Source organism: Acinonyx jubatus, chromosome B3 (genome assembly GCF_027475565.1).
Source record: "Acinonyx jubatus isolate Ajub_Pintada_27869175 chromosome B3, VMU_Ajub_asm_v1.0, whole genome shotgun sequence".
NCBI classification, from domain to species: domain Eukaryota; kingdom Metazoa; phylum Chordata; class Mammalia; order Carnivora; family Felidae; genus Acinonyx; species Acinonyx jubatus.
The window spans coordinates 39,375,811-39,389,106 of NC_069386.1; positions in this window are offsets into that span (position 1 = coordinate 39,375,811).

Genomic DNA, 13,296 nt, shown 5'->3' on the forward strand with positions numbered 1-13,296 from the left:
CTTTTCTTCCTATATGTTGATCTGAAGTAAAGAGAAAACATGTGGGCTGTCTTGCCAGCCCAGGCAATGGGCTGGGGAAGACCCTCAGTCTGGGGGTTCCATTACTGCAGGGGGATATGTGGTATACCTGCCCCAGGCCTCTGTTTCCTGCTAGTATCAATATTTAACCACAAAGCTGGGAGCCAAGCCTGGCCTTTTATAGCCTGTGCTTTCTCACAGTGAAGGTCATGGTCTTGTGTAAATTCCCTACAAGAAGTTGTAAAATAAGACCTTTGGAGGGCTAAGTGTTGGGGGAGGCAAGGCAAGTGACCCAGAGAGGAGGAATTCCACAGACTAGGTTGAATAGCATCAAGCGGGAAGGACTTGGTGGGGAAGCAGAGCAAGGCCAGACCCATTTGATTTTTTTTTTTTTTTTATGTTTAGTTTTGTGAGAGAGTGAGCTGGGGAGGGACAGAGAGGGAGACACAGAATCTGAAGCAGGCTCCAGGCTCTGAGCTGTCAGCACAGAGCCTGATGCAGGGCTCGAACTCACCAACTGTGAGGTCATGACCTGAGCCGAAGTCAGACATTTAACCGACTGAGCCACCCAGGTGCCCCCAGACCCATTTGATTCTGATTGTCAGTGGGCTCTGGGCTTTCCCACCCACTGGCTTCTTGCGTCTCCAACAGTCTTTGGAGTTGGCTCAGCAAGGAGTTCCCATTTCACAAATGAGCAAACAAATTGAATGAGGTCAGGTGACAGGTCCAAGTTCCTCTCTAAGTTAATACTGGTTAACGATGTGGATGATGGCACGGTGCAGAGAAAAGGAGACCCACTAGGAGAACCTAGTCCTACACGGAACCCCAGCTCCTCATCATTTCCTAACTCATTCATTCTTTCAATAAATACTACTTGAAAACCTCCTGCATGGATACATGGATACGAAGACACTGCTCTCCTGGAGCTCTCTCTTTAGGGGAGGGATGGACAAGCAATAAAAAAGTAAACAAAAGATCATTTCAGCTGGTGACAATTTCTGTGAATAATTTAAACAACAAAATGATATATAGAGAGATTGGGTGGGGGGAATGTGATTCCTATATGACTATGCTAAAGAACCGAATGCCAAGGCCCATGCAAAGATCTGGGACAGCAGGTGCAAAGGCACTGGAGAAATAATGAGCATAATGAGTTTGAGGAAAAAAATGGGGGAGGGGGTAAAGGAGTTGAGAGATAGTGATAAGGGGAAGTGACCAGAGATAAAGTTAGAAGTGGATTATGCAGAGCTTTGTAAAACAGGATGGGTTTGGGTGAGATGAGAAATCACTAGACAGGAAGTAACGTGGTCTGACTGACATTTATCTAAGATCACTTGGCCTGCTGGGTGGAGAATGGATTGTAAAAGAGCAAAAGAGGAACTAGAAGACTGTTGCATTCAGAACTAGAGACAGCAGTGGTTTGGATCAGGATAGTGACCATGGAGACAATAAGAAGTGCTCTGATTCAGCGTGCATTTTGAGGAGAAAGGCAGATGATAGTTTTCATGAGAGAGGAACTCAACACTAATTCTCTTAAGCACAGAAGGAATTCAAAAGGAATTTATTGGCTCATATAACTGGGAAAGGCAGGGTGGAGCTGACCTTAGGGATAGCTGGAACCAAGAGCCTGAAGATCCTTAGCTCTTTCTCTCTTCAGCTCTCTCCCTGCTTCTTTCTGGATATCAGGCTCCTTGTTCCCACAGGCTAGTCATCTCCAAGAACCTGGACCAGGCTGCAGGAAATCCACGCTCATATCTTTATGGATGGAAGGGAAGGAAGTCCCTTTTCTCAGATCTAGTTTGGCAATTCCTGAAAAAGGGCTCTATTTGTCCTGGCCCTGATCATATATCCATGTTTTGGATCAGTTGTTATGGCCGGGAGGTGAGGTACCTTGGATGGCTCAAATGGGTCATGCCCATCGCATAACCATGGCTGTGAGCTGGATAGCTACTCCAGTGTGGGTCCCTGGAGTGACTCCTTGACCTCAATCTTCCACTATCCTCCCTGTCTGTCTTGGAGGAATGTCATGGGGGCCTTAAGAAATAAAGCATTGCCAGAACTCAGAAGTCTTCTTGTGTCCACTTCTTGTCACTATCCCCCACAAAGGCAACCACTATTCTGACTTCTAATACCATAGATTAGTTTGGCTTAGTTTTATACTTTATGTAAATTGAATCAATCAAGTATGCAATCTTTTGTGTCTGGCTTCTTTGGCTCAGCATTAAACTTATAGCATTCATCCATGTTATTGTGTATAGTTGTGGTTCATTCATTCTTATCTACATAGTATTCCGTTGTGTGACTATGTCACAGTATTTTTTATCTATGGATCTTGTTTTCAGAAGAAAAATTTCAACCCATCTACTTCTTTCCATTGTCTTGAATACAGATAAAATGGTGAATAGGACACTTAAGGACAGAGGTCATTATATTACAACCTATGAGCCAAATTTGATCTGCGGCTTATTTTTGTAAATAAAGTTTTATTGGAACATGGCCATGCCATTTGCTTACATAATGTCTATGGCTGCTTTCACACTACATTAGCAGAATCAAGCAGTTGTGACAATGATTGTATACCCTGAAAAGCCTAAATGTTTATTCTTTGGCCCTTTACAGAGAAAGTTTGTGGACCCAGGCAATGAGATAAAGGAATCTGGCTCCCTGAATGACCTCATGGAGCAGAGCAGCCTACCTTCCCTGGACCAACTGACTACCTCTGGAGTGTTCTATGTGAGAGAAGTAAACTTTGACATGATTCGAGGTCGAGGCACTGTGCTTGGGATCTCTTCATTACAAAAATCTAGCTAGTACTGTAACTAATACATACATTATGTGTGGCTAATAACTGCTGAATAAGTGAATACCATAGCATTAGAAGAACTAAATTCTAATCCTGTTCATCCTTGCTACAACCAGCCATGCACCCCTGAGCTTGTCATGTGGACCTCTTTTTCTTATCAAACTGTATAAGCTTCAAAAAGAAGTAAAAAAGAAAGGTATTTTAGAAATTGTTATCAAGAGGAGCCAATTATGTGATGACAAAACACAGGCCCTTTAAACTCAGGAGATTTTCCCCTGGCCCAACCAATTAGCTTTTCTGTTTTAAAACAAAAACAAAACAAAGAAAAAGAGGGGCTCCTGGGTGGCTCAGTTGGTTGAGCATCAGACTCTTGATGCTTTAAAAAAAAAAATGTTAAAAAAAAAAAAACCCACCATGAAAAAGGACTTTTTTCCTAATAACAACGGGTGGTGAAAATAGAAAAATACACACTGAGTTGTCCAGGGTCTTGACTCCTCCGCTCAGGGCACTTTAATCTCAGCCCAGGGTTAAGGTACCAGGTAGGGTCCTGCCCTGCTCCAGGGTCTAAGGATAAGCATCTTCCTGCCCTCAGTCTCCTGCTTCTCACACTGAAGATATGATGTCCTCGAGGCTGACAGCCAGCAGAAGCATCAAGGTGGTGGAGACTGCTCTGTATTTCCAGGTCAGCCTGTTCTGCTCCTTGGAGTGGGCCATCTATCATCAGCTGATGCCAGGAAGGGCAGACAAGCCCTTGTTTGTTTTTACCTCCATTTTCATACGCATCACATACTCAGAAGCCAATTGAATAATTCAGTTCAAACAATAATTCTGGAAAGTCCCCAATAGCAGCACATTCTCTTCTCAGTAAAGAAAACTTAATGGAACATAAAATGAAATCTAGGGGCATCTGGGTGGTTCAGTTGGTTAAGCGATGGACTGTTGATTTTGGCTCAGGTCATGATCTCACAGTAGTGAGATCAAGCCCTGCTCTGGGCATTGAGCCTGCTTAGGATTCTCTCTCCCTCTGATCCTCTCCCACTCATACACAAGCACTCTCTAAATAAATAAATAAATAAATAAATAAATAAATAAATAAAATAAATAAATAGCAAAGGAAATCTAAAAGTAGTGATGTAAGGAAATGACAACACATGGGAGCTGAGATGGATGGATAAGGATGAAATGTTCAAGATCTGGGAAGGGGTTAAATTATGATACCAACAGAACCACATATTTCTTCTAGGGGCCAATTTTTATATTAAACCTGGAGGAAGGAAACATATAGTAGAATTAGTGGGGCATTTTTTTGAAAAGGTAGGGCAATTAATTCCAAAATTACTCGTGCTTAAGCACTGACTTGATGCCTCCATCTGCAAGATGGTGGTTGAAAAGAGAGATGGGTATCCAAAGGGAAGCCATCTTTATGCTGAAGTAAAATGATATAAGAGAGCAAATTCTTTTTCAGCAGATCCATAACTTGCTGGAAGCATTTCAGGAACATTTGCAAAGTATTGGAAGTTTGGGCAGACTGGTGTATAGCAATGGAACAAAGTATGTACTTTCTCCAAGAGAGGACATTCTGCAGCCACCACTTTCATCTTAGCTATAAGCATTTGAAACTTTCTATGTTGCTGACCCTTCTTTATAATCCTCACTTTTCTGTCTTTGACCTTTTGCTCCTGGTTACAGTCTAACCAGTTATCTCCTTCAGTTCCTGACTAAACCAAAGTCCAAGAGTAAGCAGAATAAAATCAGTCTCTCAGCCTTTCATTTTAATTATATGAGACATGTGAAGTTTAATCATTCCCGTAGACAGCCCTGTAGGAATAGCTTCGTTTGAAAATGAATTGCTAAATAATGTGAGGAATGACTAACCATTTGGTAAGAAAGCCTTGTGTATTAATCTATCTGAATTTTGTTGTTATCACCTTTCACAAGCAAGTATTCTTTCAGGGGAACTACATAGCATACAGTTGGCACCAGCATTAAAGGAAACACTTTTTTTTTTTTAATGTTTATTTATTTATTTTTGAGAGAGAGAGAGAAAGAGTGCATGTGTGCTCATGAGCAGGGGAGGGGCAGAAAGAGAAGCAGAGAGAATCCCAAGCAGGCTCTGCCTGTAGGTGCAGAGCCCAATGCAGGGCTCCAACTCACAAACCATGCATGAGGTCATGACCTGAGCTGAGATCAACAGTCAGATGCTTAACCAACTGAGCCACCCAGGTGCCCCAAAGAAAACACTTCTGACACTTTAGTTAGGACCATTTAAAGTTTTATTACAATCTTGCTATAAGGGGAAAGGCCTCTGGCACTCCTAGTTTACAAATTCACCTTTGGTAAATGGTTAGATAATCATTGTTAGACTAGATTTTTAAAAGGAGAAGAATGTTTGATGAAAAGGTCACTAAGACTCTTAACTGGTGTCAGTTGAGTGGGTGGGTGACCATTTTCTAGAACAAGTCTTAATTGTCTTAAATTTACCAGAAAATTTTCTAAGCATTTTTTTTTTTTTACCAGGAATCATAATTTCTTTCCAGAAGGAAGTTGTGAATTAAATCATTAAAAAAGGAGAAAAGTTCTTTCCTCAACCAGGTTTGGGACAATTTTTCTTTTTCTTTTTTTTTTTTTATTATGAAATTTGTTGTCAAATTGGTTTCCATACGACACCCAGTGCTCATGCCAACAGGTGCCCTCAATACCCATCACCCACCCATCCCTCCCTCCCACCCCCCATAAACCCTCAGTTGACAATTTTTCTTTTAAAGCCTCTCCTTTTGTCTCAGATTATTTTTAAAGATCTGTCTTGGTAAAAAAAAAAAAAAAAAAAAAAAAAAAAAAAAGAGCTGTCTCTATGTTAATTACATTTCTTACCTAGTTGATCACTTTTTACATCTTTTAAAATTTATTTATTTATTTTGAAAGAGAGAGAGAGAGAGCACGCGCACACAAGCTGGGGAGGGGCAGAGAGAAGATCCCAAGCAGGTTCCATGTTGTCCACCCAGAGCCCCATGTGTGGCTGGAACCCATAAACTGTGAGATCATGACCTGAGCTGAAATCAAGAGTCAGACACTTAACTGACTGAGCCACCCAGGTACCCCTGCATTTTCTTAAAAATGGAGGCAAGTAGGCATACAAAACATACACAATCATCGTTGCCAGAAGTATTCATGATCACATTAATATTATTCCTTTCAACCAGCTTTGCATATTCGGGAAGAGTTTCTAAATGAATATTGTATGATGATTCATTCTGGTGGTAACAATTTCATGCAGTTTACAAGCCTGAATTATTTAAGTGTTATTCTATGTATCATGTTTTATTTATTTATTTATTTATTTATTTATTTATTTATTTATTTATTTATTTATTACGTTTATTTTTAAAAGAGAGACAGAGCGAGCAAGGAAGGGGCAGAGAGAGAAGGAGAGGGAGTCCGAAGCAGGCTCAGCATTGTCAGCACAGAGCCCAATGTGGGGCTCAAACTCACGAACTTTGAGATCATGACCTGAGTGGAAACCAACAGTTGGATGATTAACCGACTGAGCCATCCAGGTGGCCCCTCTATGTGTCATGTTTTAATTCAGAGATCCAAAAGAGGCATCAATAAATGCACAAAGACCTTGCTGAATGGTGAGCCAAATTAGAACCATAAGATTAGAAGCAGAAAATTAACTCTTCCCTGTAAATTTTAAAAGGCCTTGGGGGCAAGTTTCCATTCTTTCCATGGTGCCAGAAATGCTTTCTACTGACCTTATCAGTGTGTTTGCTCTGAGGCCAGAAAACAAGCACCATCTAATCACCTCACCAGGTTTGGTCATCAGTTTCCAAATCTCTTCTCTAGCTCCCTAAAGTTTGTCAGTGTTTCTGGCCTGCCCAGAAATGCCAGCCTGTACTACCTTATGAATCCATAAGCCATTTCCTTGGAAGACTTTGTGGTGTCATTTGTATATATGAAATGAGGACTCACTTATCATTCTGTTTGTTTGCTTATCATTGTTTGCAGATTTTATATCTCCAAAAACTTCATGGAAGTTAATGGGTTCTTTTAATAGTCTACATTTTGGAAGTTACAACAAAAAATTTCTGTCATCTATACAAAGGAAAAATAAAAATGTATTTCACTACCTCACACTGACTCACGACTATATATACACACGGTCAGGCATGTGATCAGTGTACTAAGTTGCATTATTAATACTCTATTATATATGAGCATCCCAATTATTTAATTAATTTTGATATACCTATTACATGTGTATTTTAAATAAGTCTACTAAATATACCTCATTAAGTGTACTAATATGCCTCATTACATATATATTTTAAATAAGTGTACTAGGGGCACCTGGGTGGCTCAGTTGGTTGAGCGTCTGACTTCTGCTCAGATCATGATCTCACACAGTTTGTGAATTCAAGCCCCGAGTCGGGTTCTTTGCTGACTGCTCGTTGCCTAGAGCCTGCTTTGGGTTCTATGTCTCCCTCTGTCTCTGCCCCTCCCCTGCTGGTGCTCTGTCTCTCTCAGAAATAAAATAAACATTAAAAAAAATTTTAATATAAATAAATAAGTGTACTAAATAATGATAGGTACAATATTGTTTAAAGCTTTAAATTTTGGTTTAAAAAATAAAATTATCCTTGTGAAGTGTATGTTAAGACAATTTTACTGCATTAATTTTATTCTTGTAACTTGAATATGAGGCAAAAAGTACATTTCATACATACAAGAGTATCTGAAAACAACTTTTAAACAGGTTTATTGATTTTTTACATAGCATAGCATGATTTTTTATATAGCATACAATTTATTGATAATTTATATAACATACAATTCACTCATTTAAAGTGTACTTTAGGGGTGCCTGGGGGGCTTAGTCGGTTAAGTCTTCAACGATTTGTTTTTAATGTTTGTGTGTTTCTTTGTTTGCTTTAATTTTTAACGTTTTTATTCATTTTTGAGAGCCAGACAGAGAGACAGAGTGCTAGCAGAGGAGGGGCAGAGAGAGGGAGACACAGAATCTGAAGCAGGCTCCAGGCTCTGAGCTGTCAGCACAGAGCTCGATATGGGGCTCAAATCCACAAACTGTGAGATCATGACTTGAGCTGAAGTCGGATGCTCAACCTGAGCCACCCAGGTGCCCCAAGCCTCTGACTATTGATTCCAGCTCAGGTCATGATCTCTGGTGAGATTAAGCCCTGCATTGGGCTTTGTGCTGACAGTGCAGAGCCTCCTTGGGATTCTCTCTCTCTGTTTCTCTCACATAACAAATAAATAAACTTAAAAAAGAAAAGAAAAGAAAGTGTACTTCAATGGCTTTTAGTATGTTCAGAGTCATGTATCCATTACCAACAATTAATTTCAGAGCGTTTTCATCCACCCCAAAAGGAACCTTGTGCCAACGGCAGGCACCCCTCATTTCAACCAACACCCACCCCTACCCTACTTTCTGTCTCTATAAATTTGCCTGTTCTGGACATTTCATGTAGATGGAACCCTACATTTATTTGGTCTTTGTGACTGGTTGTAAAATATATTGTGCAATCTCCAAGTATTTGTATTGTCTCAAGCTACTTCTTTTAATTACTTAATTTTTTTTCAGATAACCAAAAATTCATTTATTAATTATTTTAGATTAATATGCCTAGCTCTTAAAGTTAATTGGTTATCTTGGAATTATGATTTAAATTGACATTAACTACTAAGTGAATAGCTGTTGGTATTAAATACACAAGCTAAATATTACTCAGGTAATGCAAGCAACGTAATTCTGTGGTTCCACATGGTTTACGACATTGCCTGAGGTTTACATACTATACTTGTTATTATAATTAAATTTAGCTGAGACCTCATGGTTATATCTACCTAGTCTTATATTTTTAGCGTTAACAATTTCAATGGCTGTAAAACAAGCACAGTGTAAGGAATTTGGAAATTTCAATTAATTAGGCTTATCAGAATATAAATCCAATCCTTACATGAGCTAAAATGGCTTTTTTGGCACTTTACTCATATTGTTATAAAATCAGAGTCTTTTTAAAAATTGGAGTATACTATACACATAGAATTCGTAAGTCACAAATGCATACCTTGATAAATTTTCACAACTGTGCAATCAGCTCCCAGACCAAGAAATGGAGTGTGACAAGCCACGTAGGAGCCCTCCTGGGCTCCCTTCCAATCACTGCTACCAAACTCCCTACAAGGATAACAACTATCTTGATTCTAACACTGTGGATTAGTTTGTGTGTTTTGAACCTTATGTAAGTGGAACCACACAGAATATACCCTTTTGTGTCTGGCTTCTTTGACTCAGTGTTATGTTGGTGACATCTATCCATGTTGTTGCACGTAGGGATAGCTGGTTCATTCCCATTGCTGTATGGTATTCCAATTTTTGACAAGTCCATAAATTGTTTATCCATTCGATTGCTTCCAGTTTGGGGCTATTATGAAGAGTCCAGCTATAACATTTGTGAATTTGTCTTTTGGTGAACGTATATACACTAGGAGTAGAGTTGCTGGGTCACAGCATATGCATATGCTGTGCATAGACACTGCTAAATGATCTTCCAGAGTAGCTCTCCCACCAATAGTGTATGAGAATTCCAGTTGTTCTACATCAGTGCCAAAATTTGGTATTATCTTTTTTGGTTTTGGCCATTCTGATAGTCATGTGTTTATATCTCATTGTAGTTTCAATATGCATTTTCTTGCTGACTAATATGCTTATTGACCCTTGGGATATCCTCTTTTGTGGGGCGTCCAGCTCTTTTTCCCACTGGGTTACCTGCCTTTTAAAATCGATCTATGGAAATTCTTTAATATTCTGAATACAAGCCCTTTTCTAGATATATGCAATGGATTTCTTTTAAACCATATTTAACACCTATTTAAAACATATTTAACTTGTCCAAGTACTTACCATAATCAAGAGTTTTGTTTGTTTTTTTAAGTAGAGCACAAGTGGGGGAGATGGACAGAGAGAAAGAGAATCTTAAGCCAGCTCCATGCTCAGCACAGAGCCAGACATGAGGCTCGATCCCATAACCCTGGGATCATGAGCTGAGCCGAAATCAAGAGTCAGACGCTTAATCAACTGAGCCACCCTGGCGCCTCACCATAATCAAGAGTATTAAGTGAAACTATAATTTTGTATAATCTGTTCTATTTGTTTATCAAGTATTGATACAACTTTTAAGAGGTTGGTTTAAAAGTCATATACAGAAAGATTTCTTAGGACTGGCCTTATATCTATTTGGATATCTTTCATTCCTTATATTGTAACCAGACACTTTCTATTAACAAAAACTCCATTGTTCTTTTTTTTTCCTCCTATTATTTTCCCAGCAGTTCTTGAGACCCTTATTCTCAAGAATAATTTTTATAAATGGTTACCAGTCTCTAGACCAGTCAAATTATGAATTCCATGAAATGTGAGAGGTATTACTATCTTGTCAATTTCCTTGCAGAGCTAGGAAAATGTACTTTATAAAAAAAAGAAATACTCCTTCCTTTTGTTAATATTGTACAGCTCTTTGCCTGGGGGGAGGGGAACCAAAGATTTTAAGATTTGATCTCTTTGTGTCTATTTTGGTATTTCTCTTGGTTTACTAGGTTACGTACAGCAGCAAAGGAAAACTTCCTTACCCTTAGGCTGCTCCTCATTCCCATAGTACCACAACTGGCTTCCCTTCCTGGGGCTCTGACATTCATCAAATGTCATTTAATCTCTCCAATCTCTCTCCTCAAGGACACCCAATCCTGTGGGCCCACGCTGCCTCTTAAGCTCTTTCCTGGGACGGAAGGACACTCAGGCTCCTAGCAGGGGACAGTCTGTCCAGAAAACAGCCTCCTTACTATTTGTGTCATCATCTATAAGAGGTGGTTGGGGCGACCTATCCCTGTCTGTCCCCAGCAGGTGGCCTTGCAGTCCCAGTCCTGCTTTACAGAGCAGGTGGACACTTGATGAGGGACGTCTACTGAAAGTAAAGAGGGCAGTAACAACACTGACAGCCAAATCTAAGTGAAAAGCACTGGAGCTTGTGAATTAATTGTCCAGCAGGCTTAACGACAGGAAAGGTTGGTGAGCAGTGCCCCCTTGCGGAATTCTGATGCAATCACAGGGGTTGGCATCCCAAAAGGCTTCATTGGACTGCAACCTGTGGTTGGGTTCCTGACTGTGGCACTGGCCAGATGCCTGTGTACGGTAGGCCTTCTCCTGGTCACATGTGGCATTGCTGTCCAGACCACATTCAGGAATTCTTGTGGATTCAGGCTTTGGCCATTTTACCAATCAGAGCTCTGACCATTTTCCTCCTTGTGCCCCTTCTCCATCTTTCCCAGTGCTCTTTCTGTTCTGTTCCTCCTTTTTTACTCTCAGCACTAAAGGGCTGATCACACACACACACGCACACACAGAAATTTAATCTGTAACAGGTCTCCCCACTCCTCAGAAATCAGATACACATATTCAGGATTAGGGTGAAATGATGGGGAATAGGGAGAGGAGATGTTCCTGCTTCCTCTCTAGATCAGCTCTCCCACCCTCCAGACATTAAGGTCAATCTAACATTCTAGATTTCCACCGAACATCTCCACTTCCATTCCAAAGCATATGAAGCTGAACCGTCATCACAGTTACCACCGAGCAGTCTTCCTGTTTGTCAATGACCCTGCTCTTGTCTTGTCACCCAGACTCAGAACGTGGAGAAATTTCATTGATTCAGCATACACACTAATTCCGCTCATCAGGAGAGAGAACTCCCTGGAAACTGGAGTACCAGGGTAATATTATATCCCAGTCCTCTTGGGTGTGCTTTCTGGACATCTTAAGTTATTACCTAAAACCCCTTGCCATCAGGGGCTGGAGTTCACATTGTCTCTGTGTGCTTTATTGTAGTTCCGTCAACGGATTTTCTGGATGTAGAAGTGGACCTCCCCATACATTGCTAAATTACTACCACGGGTTTCAGAAATATTTCCATTTTAGCATCATGGGAAAACTTCAGCCATTACAATCATATCATGTTCAATTTTTTAAAAAGAAGTTTGCTGCAAATCAAAAGACCACCCACTAGAGGGGCGCGTAGGTGGCTGAGTCGGTTGAGAAACCGACTTCAGCTCAGGTCATGATCTCATGGTTGATGGTTTAAACCCTGCATTGTGCTAACAGCTCAGAGTCTGGAGCCTGCTTCGGATTCTGTGTCTCCCTCTCTCTCTCTCTCTGCCGCTCCCCAGCTCGTGCTCTCTCGCTCTCTCTCTCAAAAGTAAATAAACGTGAAAAAGAAAAAAAGACCATCCATTAGAAAATAAGAAGTCAATGGCAGGAGACAACCCTGTAAGGGAAAGAAACCGGATTGGCCTTGGTCCTCAGACCAAGCAGTCGCTCTGTGATCGGCAGAGGGCGCTGTGAACAGCTCCTGCAACTCTAGGGAACAGGACTAGCTGTGGAGACCTTGGATTGCAGAAAATTAATCGTAGCATAATGCAGGTTAGCTCAAGGAGATGACGTAAATACAAACAGTCACACTTTAGAGGCACCTGGGTGGTTCAGTCGGTTAAGCGCCCAACTCTTCATTTCAGCTCAGGTCATGATTTCACAGTTCATGGCTCTGCACTGACAGTGTGGAGCCTGCTTGGGATTCTATCTCCCTCTCTCAAAATAAATAAATAAACTTAAAAAAAAAAAGAGTCACACTTTAGACAGCAGCCAGATTCTGGGGTGAAAACCCAAATGACTATGTGGGTTGCATTTATAGGTCATGTGGTATGGAAAAAGACCATTTTTAATATATTAGAATCATATTTTGCTTACTTGCAGAGGATACTGGAACAAAACTAGATTGAAGGAATAGAAGGTTTGGGTTCCCAGTTCACCCTCCTCATATGTGATCAGATGAGCAGAATCACTGGAAATACAGTCTCTCACTTCCTCTTTGCTTCTCTTTTCTATTCCACACAGATGAATTTGTCAATGTTTATGCATAATAAGACAACTTCCCTCAGTAATTCCAAACTGTGGTGAGAAGCAGTGATTCCCACAGAACATGAAGGAGGCACATGGAAAAGCACATTAAATCCATGCAGGCAAGAGCTAGAGGCTTCTGGGAGCATATCTGAACTTGGCATTGAATAATGGATATCATTTAGAGAGTAAGTGATGTGAGGAGAGCAGTCTAGAAAGAATAGCAAGCAAAGACACAGAAGTAGGGATGTGCAGAGCTCATAATTTAGGGAAAAGGACTGATCCAAGGTCGCTGGGTCTAAGACTATGTGATGGGAAAATGTGTTAAGAGTAAGATTAGAAAGGAATCTAATCTTCACTCTATAGCCATAAAAAAGATGTGTGATCATGCATGAGAAAGCCACTGTGTGGGCCTCCAGAATACAGAATCTAAGCACTGATGGCCCTTACAGGTCTTCTGGAGACAGCTTCTCTGATTTTTTCCCCTGAGAATCTCCCCCACAGCATCGTT